General features: G+C 32.1%; 3 long non-coding RNA genes across 4 annotated transcripts; all 3 read left to right on the top strand.

Annotated features, from left to right (window-relative positions):
* The first annotated feature begins 8642 nt into the window (after positions 1–8642).
* LOC145052196 (uncharacterized) lies at positions 8643–10435 on the top strand. Its single transcript, XR_013684015.1, has 6 exons — positions 8643–8807; positions 9289–9378; positions 9580–9650; positions 9769–9799; positions 9869–9960; positions 10038–10435. It is a non-coding gene; the product is annotated as an uncharacterized LOC145052196 (long non-coding RNA).
* Positions 10436–10758: 323 nt separating this feature from the next.
* LOC145052195 (uncharacterized) lies at positions 10759–12239 on the top strand. The gene is made up of 4 exons (XR_013684014.1): positions 10759–10937; positions 11045–11118; positions 11954–12042; positions 12188–12239. It is a non-coding gene; the product is annotated as an uncharacterized LOC145052195 (long non-coding RNA).
* A 2357-nt stretch (positions 12240–14596) lies between these two features.
* On the top strand, positions 14597–18348 carry LOC145052193 (uncharacterized). 2 transcript variants are annotated; one of them, XR_013684012.1, is made up of 3 exons: positions 14597–15419; positions 16776–16882; positions 18170–18348. It is a non-coding gene; the product is annotated as an uncharacterized LOC145052193 (long non-coding RNA). The 2 variants fall into 2 exon arrangements; XR_013684013.1 differs by lacking the exon at positions 14597–15419 and adding an exon at positions 15472–15580.
* Positions 18349–24321: the final 5973 nt, after the last annotated feature.

Here is a 24321-nt window from a genome sequence, read left to right as displayed (position 1 = left end):
TTATTGATCGGGTGATAGTGCCCTAAGCATGGGCTTATGTTGCTTTTTTCCTTTCAGCATTTTAAGTTAGTGTAGATTTTTTTCTGCATCTTTGGATAACCATATCTCCCTTTTCTTTTATCATGCTTATTCTTCTCTATCTTTGCTACAACTAGGTTTAAACCCATGGAAACCACGGTTGAAAAAGAAACAAATGTTATTTGTAATTCAAAATCATGATGACTAATAATATTTTATATTGGTATGTTTATAATGATTATATGTATAAATAATTTTTAAAATGGCAAGAAATTTTGAATAATGAAATGCAGAAAAATGCTAATTATGTAGTTTTATGTATCATGTAGTTTGATGTACTTTCTATATGAGTCATTGTACTATAAACCCTTGTAATACACTGTTAATAAATTAGAATAACATTGATAATAATTAGTTAGAAAAACTTAAGAATGTTAGGAATTTGACTAACTTATGCAATAACAACATACTTTGATTTACTAATCTCTATGATTGTACTTGCATGCACAACAACTGTTTAATTCAGATTCTCCAAATTTTAAAACAAAACTTATATTTTTGTTCATTAACCGTGGGTGCAAACTATGGATGCTTATTTGAAAAAAATATCTAAATTTAAAGCCTTTTTATTCTGACTAACTACGTGGAAACTAAAAGTAGTTGATGATTTTTTATTGACATATATATATTTGAAATAATGACGAGTAGTTTTAGACATAAAATTGACTAATTTTTTGCTCTATAGTTTTTTATTTTCAAATAGTGGTTTGGTTCCAACAAATAATTAAATGCATATACACAATTAAATATTAAAAAAATTAAACATGTTACAACTGAAATGTGTTCTAGTTTCATATTTGAGGAAAGAGAGAGCATAAGCTAATGCAAACACAACTTTCTTCACATAAATTGTTTTGCTAACTCTCATGTTACATTCCTATCAGAATTCAATTACGTGTCCAATTCCAACTCTAAAAATGTGTGAGTGAGTGTGTATGTGTGTTTGTGCGTAAAAAAAAGAAGCAAAGTACTCCTATTGCTTTTTTCTTGAGAATTATTTTCAAACTAAATTTTAGTATGACATGAATGTAGTGTCAATAGTCAATTTCAAAGAGTAAAGAGAGTTAACAGCTGATATCAGAGAACACCATGATAAATTTCAAGAGGAAAAAAAGTATTCACCTTACAACTCTAATAACTTAGATCATCACGATTGTAACTTAGCTCCTAAAAGCATTTTTTTAATTTATCCACTGAAGCCTAAATTGCAGAAGGCGAACTTTAATATGCTTATCAGATAGTGAAGTATTTCTAGGATTCTCCAAATACAACTTTAATATGCAATATTCCACGGTGTAGAGCAACTGAATCTGCAAAAAAAAAATCCATATGAAAATTAACCGTGTTGATCTAAAAAGCCTGTCATTTGGTTGTTACATTGACAAAAAAGTATTGCAAATCAAACACACAAACAAATATAATGTAATTGAGCAACCCTCTACGTTATAACATTACTGGCTACTTATCATCTTCTCAATCTCTTGAAGCTTTATTAGCAGAAGAACATGAGGATTAGGGTTCTGTTGATTCCTGTTTTCCAATTTCTTTCACTTCTAATAATATGAAATGGCTATTATAAGGTCCTGAAAAAGAAACTAAAAAGCTGTTGAAATCTTGGCTCTAACAACTTTTTCTCCAATCTAATAATATTATTTATGATGAACCAACCATTTTGCAGTTCAATAATCAAATTGACAATTCAAACAGTCAACCGAAAAAAAAGATGGAAATAAATTGGAGAGAAAGAGGTACTACCAAGACGGGGAAAAACGATGTTGCTTGGCAGGTTCCAAATGTTGTTCCTCTTTGGAACTGAAGTGTTCAACGATAATTAAATTGTTATTGGAAATCTGACAAATATCAAATTATATAAATATGAAAATAGTAACATGACTTTTTTCAAAAAAGTAAACCTCATTGAGGGGGTCAGCAACACCTAGTAACGAAAATTAAATTGTTACTGGAGATCGACATCACAACCATCATCATTATCATGTCAAGTCTTTGGTCTATGTCAAAAATAGTGGCTATGGTGATTTATATTGACTTTCAGTTTGACTTCATTGGAAGCTTTTTCCATGTCATCAAGATAGCCATTTGAAGGCATGGACTGTACTATGGTATACGATGTATTAAGCTGCCTGGTCGGTCTTGTTAAAAGTTTGGTACTAATGGGATTTGGCACCAACAATTTGGATAATTTGGTTTTCGGTATTTGCTGATCTCTCCCCTACAACATACAATGATAGTATATTACATGTATATCTATAAACTCATATATAAACCAAAATACTTAATTAAATCATAATTAATCGATTTTAAAATTATAAACACCATCTTTAAATTGATTCTAATTATTAAAAACTAATTAACTTGTAACATTGCATATTACTCTTCTCCCAAAAATTTGATAGAAATCTGTCGATAACAAAGGTAGGGTCGATATCTTCTTTGTGAATTCGCCCAATAATATCGACAGACCGGACAGATGAGAGTTCGGGTCTCAAATTCAAAATCTGACATGGAGTTGCCATCAACCAAAATTCACTATGACATTGACAGGTACTTCTAAGATTCTGGTCAATAATAGGTCATTTGAATTCACCTATTTGTAGCTGCAAATCCTAATTGTATAACCATCAACTACATATTCATTACATAGTTTAGAGTAGTATAATCACATGCCTCCAAAATCAATTGTAGGAGATGAAATATATTGTTTGCCAATAGATTATGAATATGTAATCATTACATTTTGCTAATCGATTTTACAGAATTTGAAGCATCAAATAATATATATATATATATATATATATATATATATATATATATATATATCAAGGTTGCAAAAATCGCTCGACGGTAGCTCGGCGGTGGACTGGAGTCAAGGGATTAATCGGCTAGGCGGGGATTAATCGGGGACCATTAATTATTAAAAAATTAATAAATAAAACATTAATCCTAAGAATATAACATTATATCTATTAAAAAGTTACTAAAAATTAATAAATATACCATTATAACATGATACTATGATTACAAAAACCCTTTTGATCCCTAATACATCAGATTTAAATAACCAACAATTGCATTTGGATCCAAGTCTGCATAAAATGGGGAGAAAAAAGTGTTATGAACAATGGGTTCCAATAGCATCGGGAATAGATGTGGACTTGCAACCTGTTGTCTACTACATTTGGGACTTTGTGAATGTTAAGGGAATTCAATAGCAGGAGGCTGTGGATATGTGGGAATTCCATGATCGATGATTCGATCCTGATTATTGCTATATAACACACAATATGCGGCGACTGTTGTTGAAGCTTCAGAAGGCAAAGACTGGTTTAGCTTCGAGGATGACGACTGACGGACTGCGATAACGTGAATGGAAGAAAAAGACGGAGTCGGAAGAGGGACAAATGGTATTGAAGAAGAATATGACATCGTTTTAGAAGCATCAGTTCATGCTTTCTTTCGTTCCTTCAGACTATAGAGAGAATTTCAAAAAAGAAAAGAAATGAATGCGATGGAGTAAGAAGAACCCTAACAGTAAATCTAACAATTTGAAACTTTTTCCCTTAAAGTTTTTTTTTTTTATTTATTTATACTGATTAGGGCGCCTAGGCCCGCCTAGACCCGATAATCTCCGTCTTTGACCGATTTTGACCACGTCCGATAATAGGGTCCGATTAGCTATAAACGTCGATAGTGGAGGACCGCCAAGCGCCTAGGCCGATATTTGCAACACTGATATATATATATATATATATATATATATATATATATATATATATATATATATATATATATATATATATATATATATGTGTGTGTGTGTGTGTGTGTGTGTGTGTTTATAGATTTTATAAAGATTGCATTATAGGGATGTCAACGGGGGCAAATGGGACGGGGAGTGCATCCCCCGCCCCTGCCCCTGAAATTTCCTTGTTTCCCTGTCCCCGCCCTCGACCCCGAAATGTTCAGCCTTCCTACTCCCGCCCCCGCTTTCGAATCTCCTTTATTACCCCCGTCCCCGATTGATTTTGGGTTACCTTTTTTTTTTTTTTGCTAAAAGAAGTTATTTACATTAAAAGAAACTATTTTTTATGTAACAAATAATTATTTATAGTAGAATTTTACATGTTAAAAATAAAAAAGTTATGACATCTTAAAAACATTATACTAACAATTTAAAAACATGTTTTTTGATGAATTTTGGAAGCTCAAAATCATGTTATAGTTTATTATATTTATATAATTAATATATGTAAATATATGTGTCATTTATTAACATGGTCCTCATGAGGGTTTCGGGACAGAATTGCCTAACCTTGCTCCCACCCCCAAAATTAAAACGGGGGTTAACATTGCCCCCGCCCCCGACTTTTTTAAAAAAATTCTCCCAAACAAGATGGGGCCCCCGTGGGAACGGGGTCCCACGGGACTTTTTGACATCCCTATATCGCAAATGAGTATTTAAGTAATTATTTATAATCTAATTTAAAGATAAGTTTTTTAATCTTTAAATATATTAGTTATTATTTAATTAAGTATTTGGGTATATATATATATATATATATATATATATATATATATATATATATATATATATATATTGCTATTTCTCAAAAGTTATCATAATTCAAATACAAAGTATATTGCTATTTCTCGTCTCACCTTCCCCTAGTTGCATTTACTTGTAGCAACTATTAGAAGTTTAACAATATCTTGTCTGAAAATACTTTCATTTTTCCTTCAATGTTCCTATATGTTATGTATATTTGGTTCAACCTAAATGCACAAAATAATTGTATTAATATAAAATGCATAAAAACAAACACTGTTATACATATATATGTGGTGGTATGTACCCTGGTTTAATACAATGATTAGAGATGTTTTACTTTCCTGTCATCAGTAAGTCTCCATATGAATAAAGATAATCTTTTGAACCAAACGACCATCAGGTCTACATAAAGTTATGCTCATTTTACTTTCTTGCTCTCTAATTTCCCTACTTGTGAAAGATCTAAATAATGAAAGGATTTCAAATCTTCCCTAATTGCAACAAATAGCAACACACTTTCATTTATTTGTTTATTATAATTTATAGCATCATCCTTTCATTCTTCCCATTACAACATTTTACTTTCATTTTTTTCCTTATTAACAAATTGTACTTTCCTCTTTTTCTTATTAAGCCGTCATACTTTAAAAAATGCACAACTTATATACATTCAGTTTTTTTCTTGTTAACACGTTGGGTTGGTTTTTATAAAGTAGAATGTTGTAATAAGAAGATATGAAAGTATCATATGCTATATAATATATAATAAACAAATAAATGAAAGTAGGTTGCTATTTCTTAACATAAATTAAGTTTCACTTTTACACCTCGTATGTTACATTGCCATAGAGTTACATATGAAATGACACCAACCGCCGATAGAATGCATATTGACCGGGGCTCGTCTTTTGTAAGAAAAATTATTTTAGAGGTAACATCCTAAAAAGCCTAATCATAATTATTCATAATTAGCTACTCACTCTAAGTTCACAAAAAAACATTTGTTATGTCACTACAAAGATATAGGGCTTCAAAATTATAGAAATATCGTTTTGGATAGACACTTATGGGTTCAGGGATTTGGGATTTGTTCAGCACTAGAATGTTTTGTTCGAAACGTTGGTTCTCATGAAGGTGGTAGGAAGTGATTTCAAGGACGAAATCTAATTTAAGTGGGGGAGAGTTGTAACACCCTGTTCCGAATCGTTTCCTATATGGAGGTGGTGACCCGCAGACCGAATATCATTAGGCTTTGGGCCTTTAAGTAAAAGATATTTAGACCCATTTGGGTGTGGGTAATGTAATTTGGATGATTTAGGAGTTCATCTGTGTTTTGGCGCCAATGGGTATTTCGGTAAAGTGTCAGTTCGGGCTTTTATGAATTTTGTTTTTTTTTTTTTTCAGAAAGTTTGAAGGCATGGATGAGTTGATAGAAGTGTAGAGCTTCTCGTTACCTTTCCGGGGATATAAAGAACGCCGAAATTAGAGTTAGAACAAAGAAGTTATGCTCGTTTAAAGTTTGGTTGGTTTTGGGTTATGCTGAGTATGCTCGTACAGAGGGGAGTACGTTGGGCGTACTGAGGCATCTTGAGCATGTTGGGCATACGCAATCAGTGCCCAAACCCTATTTTCGTGGTTTGAGCCCTATTTAAGCTCCTTAACTCCCCCAAATTTACTCCATTCTCAGCCTCCACCCCTCCAACACCCCTTCCATGAAACCCTAACCCTAGTTTAGCCTTGAGTGCTAAAAGAAGGTGTTTTTTAGTGCTTTGGAGTATGCATGGTGCACCCTGGAGAATAAGGAACTTCTTGGAGAAGTGTTGGTTGCATTGGAACTTGTAGATCCGGACTTTGTTCACCTTGATCTATCTTCTAGAGGTATAAATTTTGAATCTTGATGATGCATTTGTTAGATCTAACTAGTTTCGGATGTTATGAGCGTTTGGTCATTTTAGTGCATTAAGTTTAGATCTTGAAAGTTTGTGACCTTGTTATGGATAAAGTTGGAAATTTTATCCATCTAAACATTATTTTGATTCAGATCTGAAAGTTGGAGACTTGTACTTAATGGATTAAGTTGAAAAAGATGAACTTTTGGGTCTCTTTAAGACTTAAAGATCTTGTTTGTTGGGACTATTCTAATGGATAAAGTTGGAAAAAATGTGGTATTGGCCCTTCTATCCCTTACATGCAAGAGTTGTGATGTCTTATTGGGTTAAGAACTTAGGCTTTTGGACATTAAGCACTTTATAACCATGAAAAATCATAAAGTTGGAAACTTTATGACTTAGGACATCATTTTGGGCTTGGATCTGAGTTTTGGATGTAAGTATTTAATGAAATAAGCTCTTAATGAAGTTTTGGGACTGGGCTGAGTACGTTGAGCGTACCTGGTGGTACGTTGCGCGTACGTGGTCAGCCCCCCCGCTATTGGTCAACATCAGAGTACGCTGGGTGTACTCTCTTGGTACGCAGGGCGTACTCTGCTGGAAAGAAATATTGACTTTTGGACCTTGATTATTGACTCTGACTTTGACCTAAGGGTATTTTGGGTTATCGGGTTAATTATTGATTAAGATTTTATTTATTGTTAGTTGGCGCGATGTTATTTGGTTCGACGGTCCGAGCAGTTATTTGATTATCAACGGATTGAGGTGAATTTCCTCACTATGTTTAGCGGGTCAAAGGCACTAATGCCCACCCATGATCTGTTATGTAATAATACTTGTTGTGAGTGTCACACTTGTATATATCTATGTGCTTATATGCTTACTGGGCGGGGCCTGATGGTTATTTTGTATGCCATTACCTGTTATGTTCATATGAATTGTATGTGGGCGGGGCTTGTTATGCTAGTTAGGGCGGAGCCTGTTATGTGTTATGTATGTATGGTATGTGGTATTTTAGAGAACTTACTAAGCTTTGTGCTTATGGTTTTCTATTTATGTTTCAGGCACTTCTGGTTTCAAAGGGAATAGCCTATGATGATTGCAAAGCACACACCATTCGTTCCTGTATTTTGTGATTTACTCTGATGATGATATGTATTGATAAAATTCAATTACCTTGGTTTTGTGACAATGATATGGTTTACTGTTTTATTAATTTTTAAATTTAAATTTAAATTTTTTGGTCTTATTTTTGGGATGTTTCATTTACCTTATGATTTTGAAAATTGGAGCTCTAAAATCTGATTTTCAACAAACAAAACAAAAAATTGTTTGAATGTAAGAACTCAAAGCTATTTTTCAAAAAGGTTGTAAGATTGTTTTGCTTATGATTTTTGAGAAGAAAGAATAAATAAATCAAAAGTAGAAACCTCAAACCTCTATAATTGACTAATTTTATTCAAAGATTGAGACTGTTGCTATTTAGTTTTGGAGACAATTCAATAACTATTATTAATATCTGCATAATCGGCAAAGAAATCGAAACATTTTTTTAACTTCCCCAAGTTTCAGTTGATTTTCCCTTTGGAGTAATGATGCGATGCATGCATGCTTTCCTGTATGGATGTGATGCATGCATGCTTTCCTGCATGGATTTGTTGTGACCGATAAAGAACAAAGAATTAACCTATCATTGAGCATAAACTCAACCTAGGCTAATATATATTTAAAAAAAAATTTGGATCCTATGATTTAGTATTAGATCGTGTTCATGAACACTCATTAAACTCTCTTTAGACCCCGATCTTGGTACAGCCGTACAAGACGACATCTAAATAAGACATCTAAATAATACGTAGTAACAAACTATAAGGACCAAGTTTATAAATTGCTCATAAAACTATAATATAAACGCTGATAAATAAGGATATTTATAAATTTAAGGTTCTTATATTAAATAAATTAATATAAATTTAAAGAAAAAATAAACGATGTATTATGTTGCTCGTATAATCAGCTGTTAATTTTGGAAAGGTTTTAAAAACGAACCGTTGGATTTGGGAAGTCAAAAAGTTTGGGTCGGTGTATTTGGCGCTTAGTATACAAACGAACCGTTCTTCATTCGTCACTCTCACTCATCCCGCTCTCCAAACACCGCCGGAGAGACTCACCGCGATCTCTGTAACTCCGCTTCTCGGAGACCCAAGCACCCCCCATCCCTCGCCACTCACTCAAAACCATGTCTACAATCCAAATAAATTGATAAGATCGCTGTAAGTTTTCATTCTTTTCATTTTTCTCTTCTTCCTTTTTATTTTAGTTCTCAAGGGTTTTTTCTGTAATTCAGATGGTGTAATTTCCACTTTATATATGGATAAGAAAAAAAATAGAAATATTAGTTGTTTCTTTTTAAATCTATTTATTCTCATTGCTCTAGTAGAAACCCTGTATTCTTTTTCATCTTTTCGTTGGCGTTTTTTTTTTCTGTAAAATCTGATTTTCTAACTGCACCACTTGTATTGTAACTTAAAAAAAAAAAAAACTACATATTGTTTCTGTAGTTTTGTTAATTTTTTGGGTGGGGGTTTTTGAGAATGTATTTCAGATTTTGTTGGTAACTGTTCATAAGGCCAAACCAGAGCAATAGTTCTTTTTCTTCTCGTTAAAGTTGTCTGTCTTCATAAATATGCATCACTTTTCTTATTTATTCTTTTTAATCAGAGTTTCTTTGAGGGGTTTGTGCATTTTCACCAGGTTTGGATTGTTGTTTTCGCCCTTTCAGCAAGTACTACAAAAGGGTCTCTTTTAGCCTACAATGTTATCCATCTCCATTCACACTGAGAGGTTAATTATTATTGTTGAATCATTTATTATTTTGTCAAAGCAAAATATTTGAGAAACTCATGTTTGATTTCATGTGTCAATACCCTTGGTCACTACAGATATTATTTTTTAAGATTTGAAGTGCAGTTTATCACCAGATATATCTACACTGATGCACTTAATTCCCAAATATTTTGAATTAATGGTTCATTAATAATGCAGATAGATTCTCAAAGATCACCATTGGCTGCACTCCTAACAGGGATTTTCGTTCTGTTTCACTTGCTACTAAGGTGAGAAACAAGATACACACAGATTTATGTTTTTTGGATCTTTAAATGTATTTCATTCTTTTTTTATACTAATTTCAAACTCATTGAACCTCTTATCATGCTTTCTTTCTTGGAATAGGGGATGGTTGATGTAGTGGTCAACAATGCAGGTTACATAAATAATTCTATCTTCCCTTGCTTCCTAAACTGTAAACCTGAATCACATGTTTGTCTTTTAGTTTGATCTCAACCAATGATACAAGGATTATAAAGGATAGTTTGTTGATTTTGATTCTCACTGGTGTATTCCTATGTACACAATGATACATAGGTATGATTCTTGATTAGTCTCAAATATTTGTTAAGTATTGTTGTGTTTTTACTAAATCTTTATATATTTGTTTTCAGGCTGCTTCCAAGATTATGATGAAAAAGAAAAAAGAAGTTTCACTCATATCAAGTATATTTTAGTATTTTATTTGTATTTATGTTATATCTATGTTAAAAATATTTTAGGGAAAGGAATACTCCAACAGGGGCATAAACGTCAGTTTCTGGATGTTTTACCACTTGTACAATATGTTATACAAGTGGTTTCTATTTCTTATTTACTTGTGCTTTTTTCTTTCTTTTCAAGTCTATCAAAGTTGAATCTTTGCTTACCATAAGTGGAACTTATTCCTTTTCCTACATGGTGATAAGGTTGGGGAAACCTGATTGCAAATGTTACTGATGGAAATCTTGAAATTAAGTTGTATCCATCAGATAATGCCATTTGTTTCATCATATATTATTTTGCTCTAATATTGCCCAATCCATGCTTATTTCAGTTTTATATATATATATATATATATATATATATATATATATATATATATATATATATATATCTTATGTGTTCCTTAGGTACATATATAACCAGATCATATTGGTGTGCTATAGTGGCTCAGTTGAATTTTATCATGGAGTAAGAAATTCAAGGTTATGTTCTTTCCAAATTAATTTCATGATAAATGATTTCTTTAGTGTACTTTATCACATCATGACAAAACTGCTGTTTCATTTTGACTTATTGGGGGATTAAACTTTACACTGTATCTTCATTCGTGTAGGACAACTTCAAATTGTTGGATGACATGCCAAAATCAAGACCTACTGTGTTCCATGATTATACAACAGAGTATATGATAAATTTATATATATATATATTTTTATCAGTAAGGCTTATTGATGATACTCAGTGAGGTGTGTACTTAATTCAGTATTGGTATTATGAATGCAAAGAGTCAAGTCAAGCATCACTTAAAGGTAACAATGTACAAAATTTTCTTCAGCACTTTTAGTTTTCCATACTTTAAAGAATATATAATATGTCTGATATCATATCTTTGCATCTCCTATGTTATGTTGGACAGATTAGTATTTAACAAAATGAAAGATAAACAAGGCCTACACCCTTGTCTCCTGATGTCATGGATTTTCTTTTAGTGTAAGTTATTTTTAGGGCTATTTGAAACCAATAACAACTTGCTTTTGTTCATGGCTTCCTAGTTTCTTTTCTTTTTATTGCAGTATTCTACTTTCAATTGTTTTGCTTATTAGGATATTATACTCTAAATTTTTTACCTAATTAAGCAGTGAAGTCACTTTGTATTTGTAATACATTTGCTAAAACTGGGTAGATTTATGAAAGTAGAATGTTGTAATAAGATGAAAGGAAAGTAGGATGATGTATTTGATTACTATTTAGATGCTAAGGTATAAAACCATTTACTAAGACATTATACTTCCAATTTCTAAACTTGTTTAACCATGGTTACCAATTATAGCATGATACTTTCAAATTTATTTTCCTAGTAAGACATTATATTTTGAAAATATAATCATCCATAGTATTAACCTTTAAATGACATTGTTATAGTTTCACCTACTAAGATATTATTGTTTTAACTTTTTCCTATAAAAATGTTAATTTTTTTTAGTAAAAATTGTGCATTGAAATTTAACCTACCAAGACACCATACTCCTATTTTTTTCCCATATTGAGAAATTACACTAATTATAGCATTATAAATTTCATATTAACCTATTAAGACTTTTTGCTTTTACTTTTTTCCTATCATAAATTCTAAATGTTGTACTTTTTTTTCCCTTATTTAGACAATGCACTTTGAAAACATTCTACCTTTTAGCTTTTTCTTTTAAGGCATTACACTTTGAAAAATAAAATACTTAGACATTATACTTTAAAAATATAACCTATTAAAATATTTTCTTTTATTTTTTTTCTACATGTTTTATTTTGATTACCGCTTGTCACTCAGGTGTTCTTCAGGTTCAGGATTATGCACAACACCCAATTGAAGAATTTTATGAAGGCATACAATGATAAAAGGAGCAAACTCCTGATGAGGTAAAAAAAATTTAACAATGTGTAAGTACTCTTTTTTCATTGTTTAATTATCTCTTTTAAAAATAAAAAAAAAGCTTATGGTATTATGTACAGACTTTTGTAATTATATTTCCTTCATAAGATGTGTATTTTTTTGTGTATGCAGCTTAAGATGGAGCAAGGTGATGAAACTGATTTAATGCTGATAATGCACAGATAGTCTAAAATCTACATACTAGTTTATAGTGTATTTCTGATGTGAAGTTGCAACATTTACTTACAAGTTGAAGAGTTTGCTTGTTATCATATACACAACAATCCGGATTTTTGGAGAAAATATGCAACCTGGAACCAATATATGCAACATTTTAGGATTATAACATTGTCATCATTTAAAAGAAAATATGAACTTATAGGGATTTGATGGTCTATGAAGGCTTTGCTGTTTTAACAACTTATAGTCAATGTTATTTCTTATAAAGATTGTTATTATGAAAGCTGAATTTACCTCTTAATGCTTTTAAATGTGTCTGAACAGGTTAGAGATAAAGATATGGTGTGAAAATCAACCAAAACTTACAATGAAGAATCCGACAAAGAAGGCCAAATGACCAATCTTGAATGATTCTTGTTTGTGTATTTCCTTGAATACCCCTCTGGTTTTAAAACTTGTGCTTATTTATTATCTTCAAGAAATGATGTGCTTTTTTTTTTAATAAAAAGATGCTAAAATACTGTATGGAAAACACCTTGAGCACTTATTTAGTATGCCTGGTAGTTCTTTACAAATGATATTTGTTATCTAGTCAAATCTTTTATTTATTTTAAAAGTCTACTTTTTTTATAATGACTTGGGACATCAGGGAAAGAAAGGAAATGCCACTTGGTAGGTAATAATCAATTCTCTTCTTGTGAATAAAAATATTATTTCCATATATGAGAGTTTTGTTAAAGAATTTCATTTTTTTGCAGGAATCTCTTCATTCAGCTGTGATGCCTGAACAAGCATCTTATTGTTACCTTTTATTTAAGCCAAACCAATTATGTTAAGAAAGTAAGGATTTCACCTGAAGGGCAGCCTCCATTTCTTTCTGGTGATTTTTTTTAATCTTCAATGCATATAATGAGGGTATTTTGGTCTCTTAACAAGTGTGGAACTTTACGTTGCAGCAAGGTAACAGTGAGTCTTAGGTATGCAGGTCTGTTGCCTATACTTCCAACTGGTACCAGTGTGGTGGCATGGCCCATGAACCAATCAAAGAAGTCCCCAACCGAGGGCAAAAAGGGAAATGTGCTTCATGGAAGCAACAAGATTCCAATTCGATTATCCTATGCAGAAGATGCACTTAGCACTCTTAGTTTGCCAGAAGGTTATACATATATTCACTCTGCTCTCTGGTTTTTACCATGTGTCCAAAATTGAAACCTTTCCTTATGTCAAGGTTTCGTATTGATTTTGGTCCCTAAAACGTTTATATAAGAGCCAAAATCAATATGAAAATTTAAAATAAGGACCAAAAAAATCGATACGAGGCCTTGATATATGGACAACAATTGAAAAAGATTAAAGATTTATGCCTTGCGGCTAAAATCAGAAAGCAAGGGAACCATTTTTATAATATTTTTTTTTCTTATGATTGTTATAAACATCATTTAGAGGTCTTAAATTGACAAAAAAAAAGTTTAGTGGCGAATTAGTTGTAAATGATGGTTGTGACTTGTGAGTGGTTAGTGATGTTGTTCTGTTGTTGTATTGTGGTGGTGGTTTATGACAAACTAAGCATGCTACTTTCATTTTTTAAATAAAAATAACATGCTACAAGTAATTATAGTTTGATCTCAACCAATGATACAAGGATTATATTATAAAGGATGGTTTGCTGATGAGGATAAAGAAGACATCTCAATGGCAGGAAGTTTGTTGATTTTGATTCTCACTGGTGTATTCCTATGTACACAATGATACATTGGTATGATTCTTGATTATTCTAAACTCGTTTAACCATCGTTGCCAATTATAATAACATTATATTTTCCATTTTTTTCCCTAATAAAATTATAACATTGTTATAGTTTCACCTATTAAGATATTATTGTTTTAACTTTTTCCTATAAAAATGTTAATTCTTTAGTAAAAATTGTGCATTGAAATTTAACCTACCAAGGCAGCATACTTCTATTTTTTCACATATTCAGAAATTACACTTTGATCACCTAACTAATTATAGCATTATAATTTTCATACTAACCTATTCAGACACTTAATTTTTTTTCTTTTTTCCTATTCAAAATATTTAAACGTTGTACTTTTTAAGTTTTTTTTCTATTAAGACAATGCACTTTGAAAACATTCTTCTTTTCAGCTTTTTTCTAAACAGTTATAACATAGTACTATATAAATGTAACCTACTAATATATTTTCTCTTTAGTTTTCCTACAGGTTTGTTTAAAGGGTTTTTTACTCCATTCTGAAAATGATTATTGCAGCAAGATTTGTAATTACATAAAAAGATCTGGATCCTTTGTTCCATCGTGTTCTTGATGCAAAAAATCTAAATTTATGTTCTCATAGTTGATAAAACCATGAATTAATAGAATTCATGTGTACCCTAATAGTTTGATTGCAGGTGGTTGTTATTTACTGATAAAAGTCCCATTTCTAATATGCATCCTGTTTTTTGTACAAATTATGTAGATTTCAATGAGGTGTTCTTCAGGATTATGCATAACACCCAGCTGAAGAAATTTATGAATGCATACAGTGATAAAAGGAGCAAACTCCTGATGAGGTAACTTTTCATAACAATGTGTAAGTAAATAATGCATAGGTAGTCTAAGTACTAATTTATAGTGTATTTTTGATGTGAAGTTGCAAGATTTAAATACTAGTTGAAGAGTTTAATAGTTATTATATATGCAACATTTTAGGATTATAACATTGTCGTCTTAAAATGTGTAAGATTGTTAAAATTCTGATAACTGGTCCAAATGTTGACTTTGATTTTGTTGGCATCTATTAATTACAAGGAACATATAAATTTATAAGGATTTGATGGTCTATGAAGGTTTTTGCTGTTTTAAGTTTTAACAACTTAAGCACTCTTAAGTCGATGTTATTTCTCATAAAGATTGTTATTACAAAAGCTGAATTTTACCTCTTAAGGCTTTTAAGTGTGTCTGAACAGGTTAGAGATAAAGATATGGTGTGAAGTTGTGGCTGAAAATCAACCAAAACTTACAATGAGCAATCTTGAATCATTCCTGTTTGTGTATTTCCATAAATACCCCTCTGCTTTAGAACTTGTGCTTATTTATTTTTTTCAGGAAATGATGTGCTTTTTTTCAAAGATGCTGAATGCTGCATGGAAAACGCCTTGAGCACTTATTTAGTATGCTTGGTAATTCTTTACAAAAAGATATTTGTTATTTAGTCAATTCTTTTATTTATTTAAAAAGTCTACTTTTTTATTTAACGAATTGGGACATCAGGGAAAGGAAATGCCACATGGTGTGGTTGAAATGTTAAAACTTATAAAAAACAAGTGGTCAATATAAAGAGGTAATAATCAATTCTCTTTTTTGATGAAAAGATTATTATTTATTTTATTGAAAACTTCCAACATTTTGCAGGAATCTTTTCATTCAGCTGTTATTCTTGAGTAATAAGCATCTATCTTATTGTTACCCTTTATTATAGCCAAAGTATGGAATGTCACTTTTATTTAATTTCTCCTTTTTGTTGGAGATTTCTTCTGTTTCTTATCAATTGCATTGATAAGATTCTTTACTGAATCTTGACTGATGAGCTAATGCCATCTCTTCCTTCAACAACATCCTTTTCAAAACTTATTACAATTGAGTGTAACTTCAAATCCTTTTGTTGAATCACAATTTAGTGATTGACTTTCATGTCTTGTTATCATGAAAACAGACTTGAACATGTCCAATAACATGAGTTTCTGATTTGAGTTGGTTAATCTTTCATGATTTCCTGAATTTGATTACTGATTTATTTGCATATGAATTGTTGCTTTTTAGGGAAGTAACAACCCAACCATCATCATCCTTTTTGTCCACCAAAACCAGATGATGTTGCCTTACCCGATTATAGCATCATACTTTTAGCTATTTTGTTATCAATACATTATACTTTTAGATGTCTACCAAATTATATTATATTACTTTCATCTTTTTTTCTTTGTTGTGACATTGTACTCTGAATAATTTATCCATTTCTAGCATCGTACTTTCAATTGTTTTTCTTATTAGGACATTATACTCTAAAAAGTCTACCTAATTAAGCAGGGAAATCGCTTTGTATGGCATTACTAAACTTGGGTAGATTTTTGAAAGTAGAATGTTGTAATAAGACACTGAAACTCATTGCTATTTCTTTCATTTAAGCCCTATATTTTCAGGTGCTTCTGGTGGCTGAGTAATGGAGGGGTATAGAATGACCAAGAGTTCTTGTGTTATAACTTATATGAATGACCTTTTTGCAATTTTGGTCCTTATTTCATGGTAGCATTTTGAAGAAGCATAATTAAACCCTAAATCATTAAAAAAATATAATTTGTTTGAAAATATGGTACTCATTTCATGGTTTCATAATGCGTTTTGTCTTTGGGTCATAACTTTAACAGCCTATATGTTAAATTTATGCAAATGATCATTTTGGCAATGTCTTCATCTCTTCCATTTCCATGTTTTAAAAATTATTGTTGCTTATAATAAGTTATTTTTTTTTGTTTCAGATCGGCAGAAGACGTGAACTTGTGAAAATATTTGCCCAGGAAACGACTTCCGGACTCTTCTAAGACAGCCTTGTTGATGGTCATGGTCATAATTTGGCTTTGCTCTTGTATGTTTTTTAATCTTTATAGGATAAATTTCAGGAAATAGCAACATACTTCATTTTTTTTACTATCGTAGGCAGTATACTTCATTTTTTTACCCACATTAGCAATGTATAACCCATACTTGCCACATACTTGCATTTATTTATAGATAAAAGCATCATACTTATGATTCCTTAGGTGTTTGTTTTTTCTAAAAAACCACTTCTGACCACTTGTTACTGTGCCACGCAACACTTGGCCATTCATAGTTTTTCAGAAGACTTCTAACTTAAAAATTGTTGCGTGTGTGCTGCACACACAACACTAACTTTTTGCAGCAGTCTGTAGACGTTAAAAAACATACTTTTTATTACATGTTGCAGTCGTTTGGTCTATCTCTTTTGATATAGAGGGTTGCAAAGGTGGTCCTCAGACTTCAAACATTTTTGCTTCGAAAAAACAAACAACACCTTACTCATTATGGAAAAGTACTTAGATCTCTTTACCAATAATAGCAATATGCCAATATTTAACAAATAAAGTACTATTGACCATATTAGTAGGGAAAGGAAAATATGTTTGCTATTACAAGGAAAAGTATAAAGTTTGTTGCTATTATGGATGGATAAAGAACAAAGTACATTGCTTCTATTGGTAAAGACATGTAATTACGTTGCTATTATGGGTAGAAATATAAGTGCAATGTTATTATGGGTAAAAAAATATAAGTACATCGCTATTATGGATAGAAAAGTATAAGTATGCTGCTATTATGGATAAAGAATAAAACGCAATATTTTGTTCAAGTATTTTATTTTTGTTTCTAAAGAAAGGAGTGTAAACAAGTTTGCCTAGGAAACGACTTCCCAACTCTTCTGTGACAGCCTTGTTGATGGTCTTGGTCATAATTTGGCTTTGCACTCGTATGTTTTTTAATCTTTATAGGATAAATTTCAGGAAATAGCAACATACTTCATTTTTTTTACCATCGTAGGCAGTATACTTCATTTTTTTTACCCACACTAGCAATGTGTAACCCATAATTGCAACATACTTGCATTTATTTATAGATAAAAGCATCATACTTATGATTCCGTAGGTGTTGTTTCTTTTTTCTAAAAAACCACTTTTGACCATTTATTGCTGTGCCACGCAACACATGCACAACACTTGGCTATTCGCAGCACTTAGGTGCTGGTCCACCTCTTCTGATACAGAGGGTTGTAGAGGTGGTCCGCAAACTTCAGACATTTTTGCTTCGAAAAAACAAACAACTTACTCATTAAGGCAAAATTATGTTGCTTTTACAGGCAAAAGTATAAGTTTGTTGCTATTATGGATGGATAAAGAAGAAAGTACATTGCTTCTATCGGTAAAGACATGTAAGTACGTTGCTATTATGGGTAGAAATATAAGTGCAATGTTATTATTGGTAAAAAATATAAGTACATTGCTATTATGGGTAGAAAAGTATAAGTATGCTGCTATTATGGATAAAGAATAAAACACAACATTTTGTTTAAGTATTTTATTTTTGTTTCTAAAGTAAGGAGTGTATACAAGTTTGATAGAAAATCAAGAAATATAGAATGAAAGCAGGATATGAATTGAATGAATTTCTATATTCAAGAGATGTGTCTCTCCGAAAGTAGACTAAGGGGTCGTTTGATCGTTGATGACTGAGTTAGAATTTCTAACTGGATCCATATCTGACTGAAACCATATTGTTTGATTATATTTATGACTGGCTGTGGTAAATGATAAAAAATTACCATAATACCCTTATATTGTTTCCTGTATTGGATAAAAATTGATTATATTCCACTTAAGAATACAAATAAATTACAATAAAAATCAAGTTCCTTCCAACTTTGGTTTTGTGAAAACATCTTTGATCATTGAAACAATGCACTATTAAAGCTTTGTATATCACCAAATTTTTTGAAATTTTCACTTTCGATGCATGAATTACAAAGCAAATCTTCACTATGACCACTCTTTCTTTGCAAATTCAAATCATATACTTGAAATGAAACACCAACTTTGATATTACTTTTAAATCAATTGCAACATGAATTTTAGCCACGTCAAATTTCAAAAACTCAAAAGTATTTTGAATCATATTTTTTTATAGGAGCCATTTCCTTCACTGCTTAGCCTTCGATATCATTAGACCACCATAAAATAGCTTCTTGATTGAAATTTGGGAGGAATAATCAAGCGCATAGGACCACTTAAAACTTTGTTATTTACCATATCCAATACAAAGCATATGCATTGATTTCCTAATCACATAATCAACTTTGGCATGTTAATTTTGACTTTTTATTTGACTTTTAGACTTCAAGATCGAAACTTTAAGGCTTCAATCAGACGATCATTGGAACCCAATACATCTTCATTATTGACCAGAAACATTGATAACATCCAAACTAACCATCTTCAAAAAATTATTGATCAAAAATACAACACCACAATCGAACATATCTTCCAATTTTCAGATTATCAAATTCAAAATTATGAAATCGAAGTTCGTTTCTGTGTAGCGAAGATTAGGCATAATGGGAAATCAATTACAGACCTTATAGAAATCGATTGCGATTGAAGAGGTTTTAAATATTACGAGGATCGGAGAGACAGCGGATTAGAAATTGGTTGCGGATCTTACCGGCGGAGATGGAGGACAAGGACGATGACAAATGATTTGCTATGGAGTACGTTGAGTGTCTTTTCCCTTGGTCAGCTATTTTTTTTTGGCGGACTGAATATCACCAACAATTATCGACGGAGTCAGTTAAATGGGCTGGGTCAGACGCACGATATTCACATATCAAACATTCTGACCGGATCGAGTCAGACGTTTTCCTCTGACCGGACTGGGTCAGCACCAAATCAAATAGCCCCTAAAACTGATTAACACATAAAGATAACCTCTACTACCCCCTAATCTCTTTATTTATATTATTCTCATGCAACTAACTTTCCCACCTAAACTACAAGTATAATGACTGAACTACCCTTAAGGCCCTAAACCTTGCATTGACCACTTGCCTTTTTGCATGATATATTGTTGACTTACTCGTTCTACAACTTTGATCTTGGTTATTGCCAAGTAACATGCCAGTATTATTTGTAGAGTAAAGGGGTGTTTGTCTTAGCTTTTCATATGACAAAAGTCCTTTTAGAAAAGATTAAAGCTAAAAGATGTTTGGCAAAAGCCTTTTAAAAGCAACTTTTGGATTTTGGATAGAAGAAAAATCAACTTTTTGGAAAAGTCAGGAAAACCTGACTTTTTGTAACTTTTTGGAAAATGACTTTTGGCCTCTAAAAAGCTAAGCCGAACACCCCCTAAATTACAATTTTGTCCTTGTGATATTTCAATAGCTATGATTTTCATCTACATATTTCATTTGTTGTACAATTGATCGATAAAATGACTGTTTTGTCCCCGTACTGATGGTGTTACAAAATGTCTGTAACATGAATGGTTTTGGTGATTGAAAAATAAATGTTTTTACTTGATATTTTTGGGACGTTACATCCGCTAACTTCTTGTTCTCCATCTGTCATCGTTGAGGTCCTAGTGTTAGGGATATCGGCCTCGCAAAGCCTTTTTGCTCAACACTTCATCAGAGACGTCGTCGAAAAAACAGGGCACCGTAGCAACCCTTACCTCTCTTTCACTCTTTAATCTTAGAAAAGCAAATTACAATTAATTAAACATCTGGTCGAGTTTCTTCCTCTACCCACACAACAATGAAGTAAACAACCGATGCTCAAACAACAATGGCAGATATGATGAAAATTAAGCTTAAACTTTGAAAAGTTAGGGCTTATCTTGAACATGGTGGGGCTAATCATGTTTGACATCCACAAAAACCAAATTAGAGGATGGATTTGGTGTTAAGTAAGATTAAAAAGGGGATTAAGAACAAAAAGGGTACGGCGTCGCGATACAAGTGGTGGTGCTAGCAGTGAGTAACCGGAGAAGACGACTAGACTTTCGCAACACCGTCTCTCTATCTCTCTCTCATCTCACTTTAGCAGCCTTTGTGTGTTTGAGTTGTGAAATCACGGTGGTTGCACAAGATATGTGGAACTATTTCTGGCAGAGATGGAGGTGGTTGAAGGAGGTGGCAGGCGAAGATGGAGGTGTATGTTCCTGCATATGCATATGGGTGAGTATTTTGTGTGAGGTTGTTCGTAAAAGAGAGTGTGTGTTTGTGTATGTTTTGAAGAGAGAGAGATGTGAGTCCCCTTTTTTATTTGATTTAATATTTATATTTAAATAAAAGAAAAAAAATGGTTAAATAAATAGAAAAAACAAATTAAAGGGCGTATTAGTCTTTTTCAAGTTTAACAAAGACTAAATCAACAATAAAACTAGTTGAAAATGACTACCAATCCAAAAAATTCATAGTTTGGACTAAAACTCGGAAAAAATGCATACCAAATATACTATTTTTGTAGTTTGTCTTCTATTTATAATAAAAGAATATTAAATTTATGATTATGCATCGTTTATATTAAAGTTTTATTAAATTATAAATTTGTTCCATGTGTTTGTTTAATTCTTAAGATGTCTGTTAACTAGGGTGCAAACGAGCCAAACTACTCGTGATTTGCTCGAGATCAACTCGTTAAAAGCTCAACCCGAGTTTATAAAACAAGCTCGAGCTCGAGCCTTTTTTTACCGACCAGTGGTGTATTTGTTCATGTAGGATGCATGCGTGCTTCCATTTAAACGTCTATTTCCTACATTTGCATTGCATTTTTAGTTTTTTACTTGTTTTTTGAATAAATCTATGTTAATGGGTGGAATGTTTGGTACTTCAATATTTTTAATGATTTTAAGGAAAGGGAGCAGAGTAAATGAGGGGGGCTAGAGACAACGAAGCATAATTTCAAAGACTGAGGAGCTTTAAGGAGAGAATTTAAAGAAAACACGACATGTGTTATTTACATAGACCATGTAACTCATCAAAATGACAAACATGGGAAATGTACTTTGAGATAGAATACAAAAAAAAAAAATCACAAAAAAACAAAGTCATGTTTTTTTCTACCCAAACTGTGTTTCTTCAAAAATTGTCATATTTGGCCATCGTACTTTGAATCCATGTTGATAATGTGAGAACTTAGAAAACATGATCGTGTTTATTTACACAAACCATGTCCCCCTCCCCCAACAAATTATTTTGGCAAGCTTTTTTATTGTAAAAAGGGGAAATTGGATTCATCCGAGGAGAATTTGTTCCACATACAGAAAAATGTGATTTTGAAGGTTTAAAATGCTTGATTTTTTTTTTTTGGAATAATCGTTTTGTAGTTTGTTAAACACTTTGATTTCCATTATTTTGTTTGAATTGTTCCTTGCCATGTATGGCTAAAAACTCAAGATTACAATACTTGGTTAAGGTATGCCGGTTTTTTTGGTTGAGACCTATGTATTGATGTTGGTTTGTATTTCTATATTAGTAATCTTGTTTTTGTTTGAATTGAACTCTTGAATTTGGTTTGTTTCTTTTGTACCACTTGAATTTATTGATTTTTTGCACAATTATTTGTAAGACACCTAATCGTTTTTGATGGGTTTTATACAAACAATCCTATGTGTGCATGCAACCCTAGAGTTGGATCTATGTTATCACTATTAGTTATACAACATTATGAACACATAAAGAAACCTAGCATGCTTCTATTAATTTAGAAAATCACAAAAAATGATGAAATGCATACCTCTTGTTGTTATATTGTAATAACAACTTAAATCTTAAGTCTTCTTGTCTTTGAAAGCAAGCGCCACAAGTGTCGTGCCTCTAATGGCTCACAAACAAACCTAGCAACCAAGGATTACTATGGAGAGAGAAGGGAGGTGGAAAATTCGGCTCTAAGCCTCTCTTGGAGTGCCTTAGACGAAATCCAACCCTATAGAGGTTTATATAGGTGATAAGGAAGGTTTAGGATAAGGCAGGTGTATCTTAGATAACCCTACTCCCTTAACTTCCTCCCTAAGGCTTCCAAGGCACCCTTAGAGCCCAAGGAAACCCTAGGACACTCTAGATTTCGTTCCCCACCTCTAAGGGAGGTTCTAGAATGCTTCAATGCTCAACTTTTGAACATTGTCACCTTTAGTCCCTGCAGTTTCAATTAATTCCTTTAATCCTAAAATTAATTCCAAATTAATTTCTGATTAAATATTAACTAAACAATATGATTTCTAATCAATATATTATATCCATAATACATTAATAAATCATTTATCTTGATTTCAAATTAATTTATTAACCAAGTAATATATTAATAAATCATTCTTCTCTCTCCAACAATTATCCTATTCCATTGCCAGGTTTGAAGGCAACCCAAAAGGACCATGCACAACCGGGTCAAGTACTTACCAAATATGGTTACGGGCTTAGACACTAATCCAACAGTCTCCCACTTGGATAAGTCTAGTAACCATAAATGCAAGTACAATCGATTGGCAATCGTAGCTCTCAAAGACCCTGTCGAACTCTGAACTTATCAGTAACCTGTCCTTTAGATAAGGGATCATATATTCCTCCATTCTAGATATCGTATAGACGTGAGACATGGATTAAAATTATTCTCTCAGTCTATGTGTTGTTTCCTGATTTCCGATTTACGATGACTGACTAATTGAACAAATCAAATTAGCCCTAGCCCGACCGAGCATTTACGTTTGTCATCACTAAATCATCGAGGGGCCCACATATATCGCTTTTATCTAACTTTGATAAAAGGAATGGATAAACTTCGACTCAATGCTTGCTTGCAATCACTCACCAAATCACACACAACAATATGTTTTATAACACCAAGTTACTGGTGCGTTTACATATTATCAATGTGTAACCGATTCGCAAGATACAACTCACACATCTCAGTTTCAAGAATACAAGATATTATCGTCTCACCAATCGCTCGTGATAAAATCCATGAAGCGATCAAAGTGAGCGTGGGTTTAATCCAATGCTCAAATCATATTCTTAAGCATTCATGAACGTTGCAGCAAACCTTTGCCATGTTTAATACACTTTAAACAATCTACACCCCAATTCACGACAATCTTCTTTCATACCTACTCCCAAAGTATAAGTGACTGTGGAACATTCGAATAATTTGATTATTCTGAAATAATTTAATTATTCTGGAAGTCAAAACATGCAAAGTGAAACACAAGAATAATACTAATCCTATATGGCCCCAAACTTTTGAGTATAAATAAAACACATTTTATTTATCACCATATTGATTACTCATTATTTGTTGTTTCGGGTAATCAACTTATTACTTGAATTATAACAACAGTTGTCCCATGCTCTTAGCATGCACACTATGTTTTCCTATGGTCCTAACTTTGTGAAATAGATTAATTGAACACGTTTTCAATCATATTGATATAACAACTCCCAATCCTTACCACAAGTGTAAGAATACC

Source organism: Lactuca serriola, chromosome 5 (assembly GCF_051521515.1).
Source record: "Lactuca serriola cultivar US96UC23 chromosome 5, Lser_US96UC23_V15, whole genome shotgun sequence".
NCBI lineage: Eukaryota > Viridiplantae > Streptophyta > Magnoliopsida > Asterales > Asteraceae > Lactuca > Lactuca serriola.
This window is presented reverse-complemented; position numbering and strand designations above follow the sequence as displayed.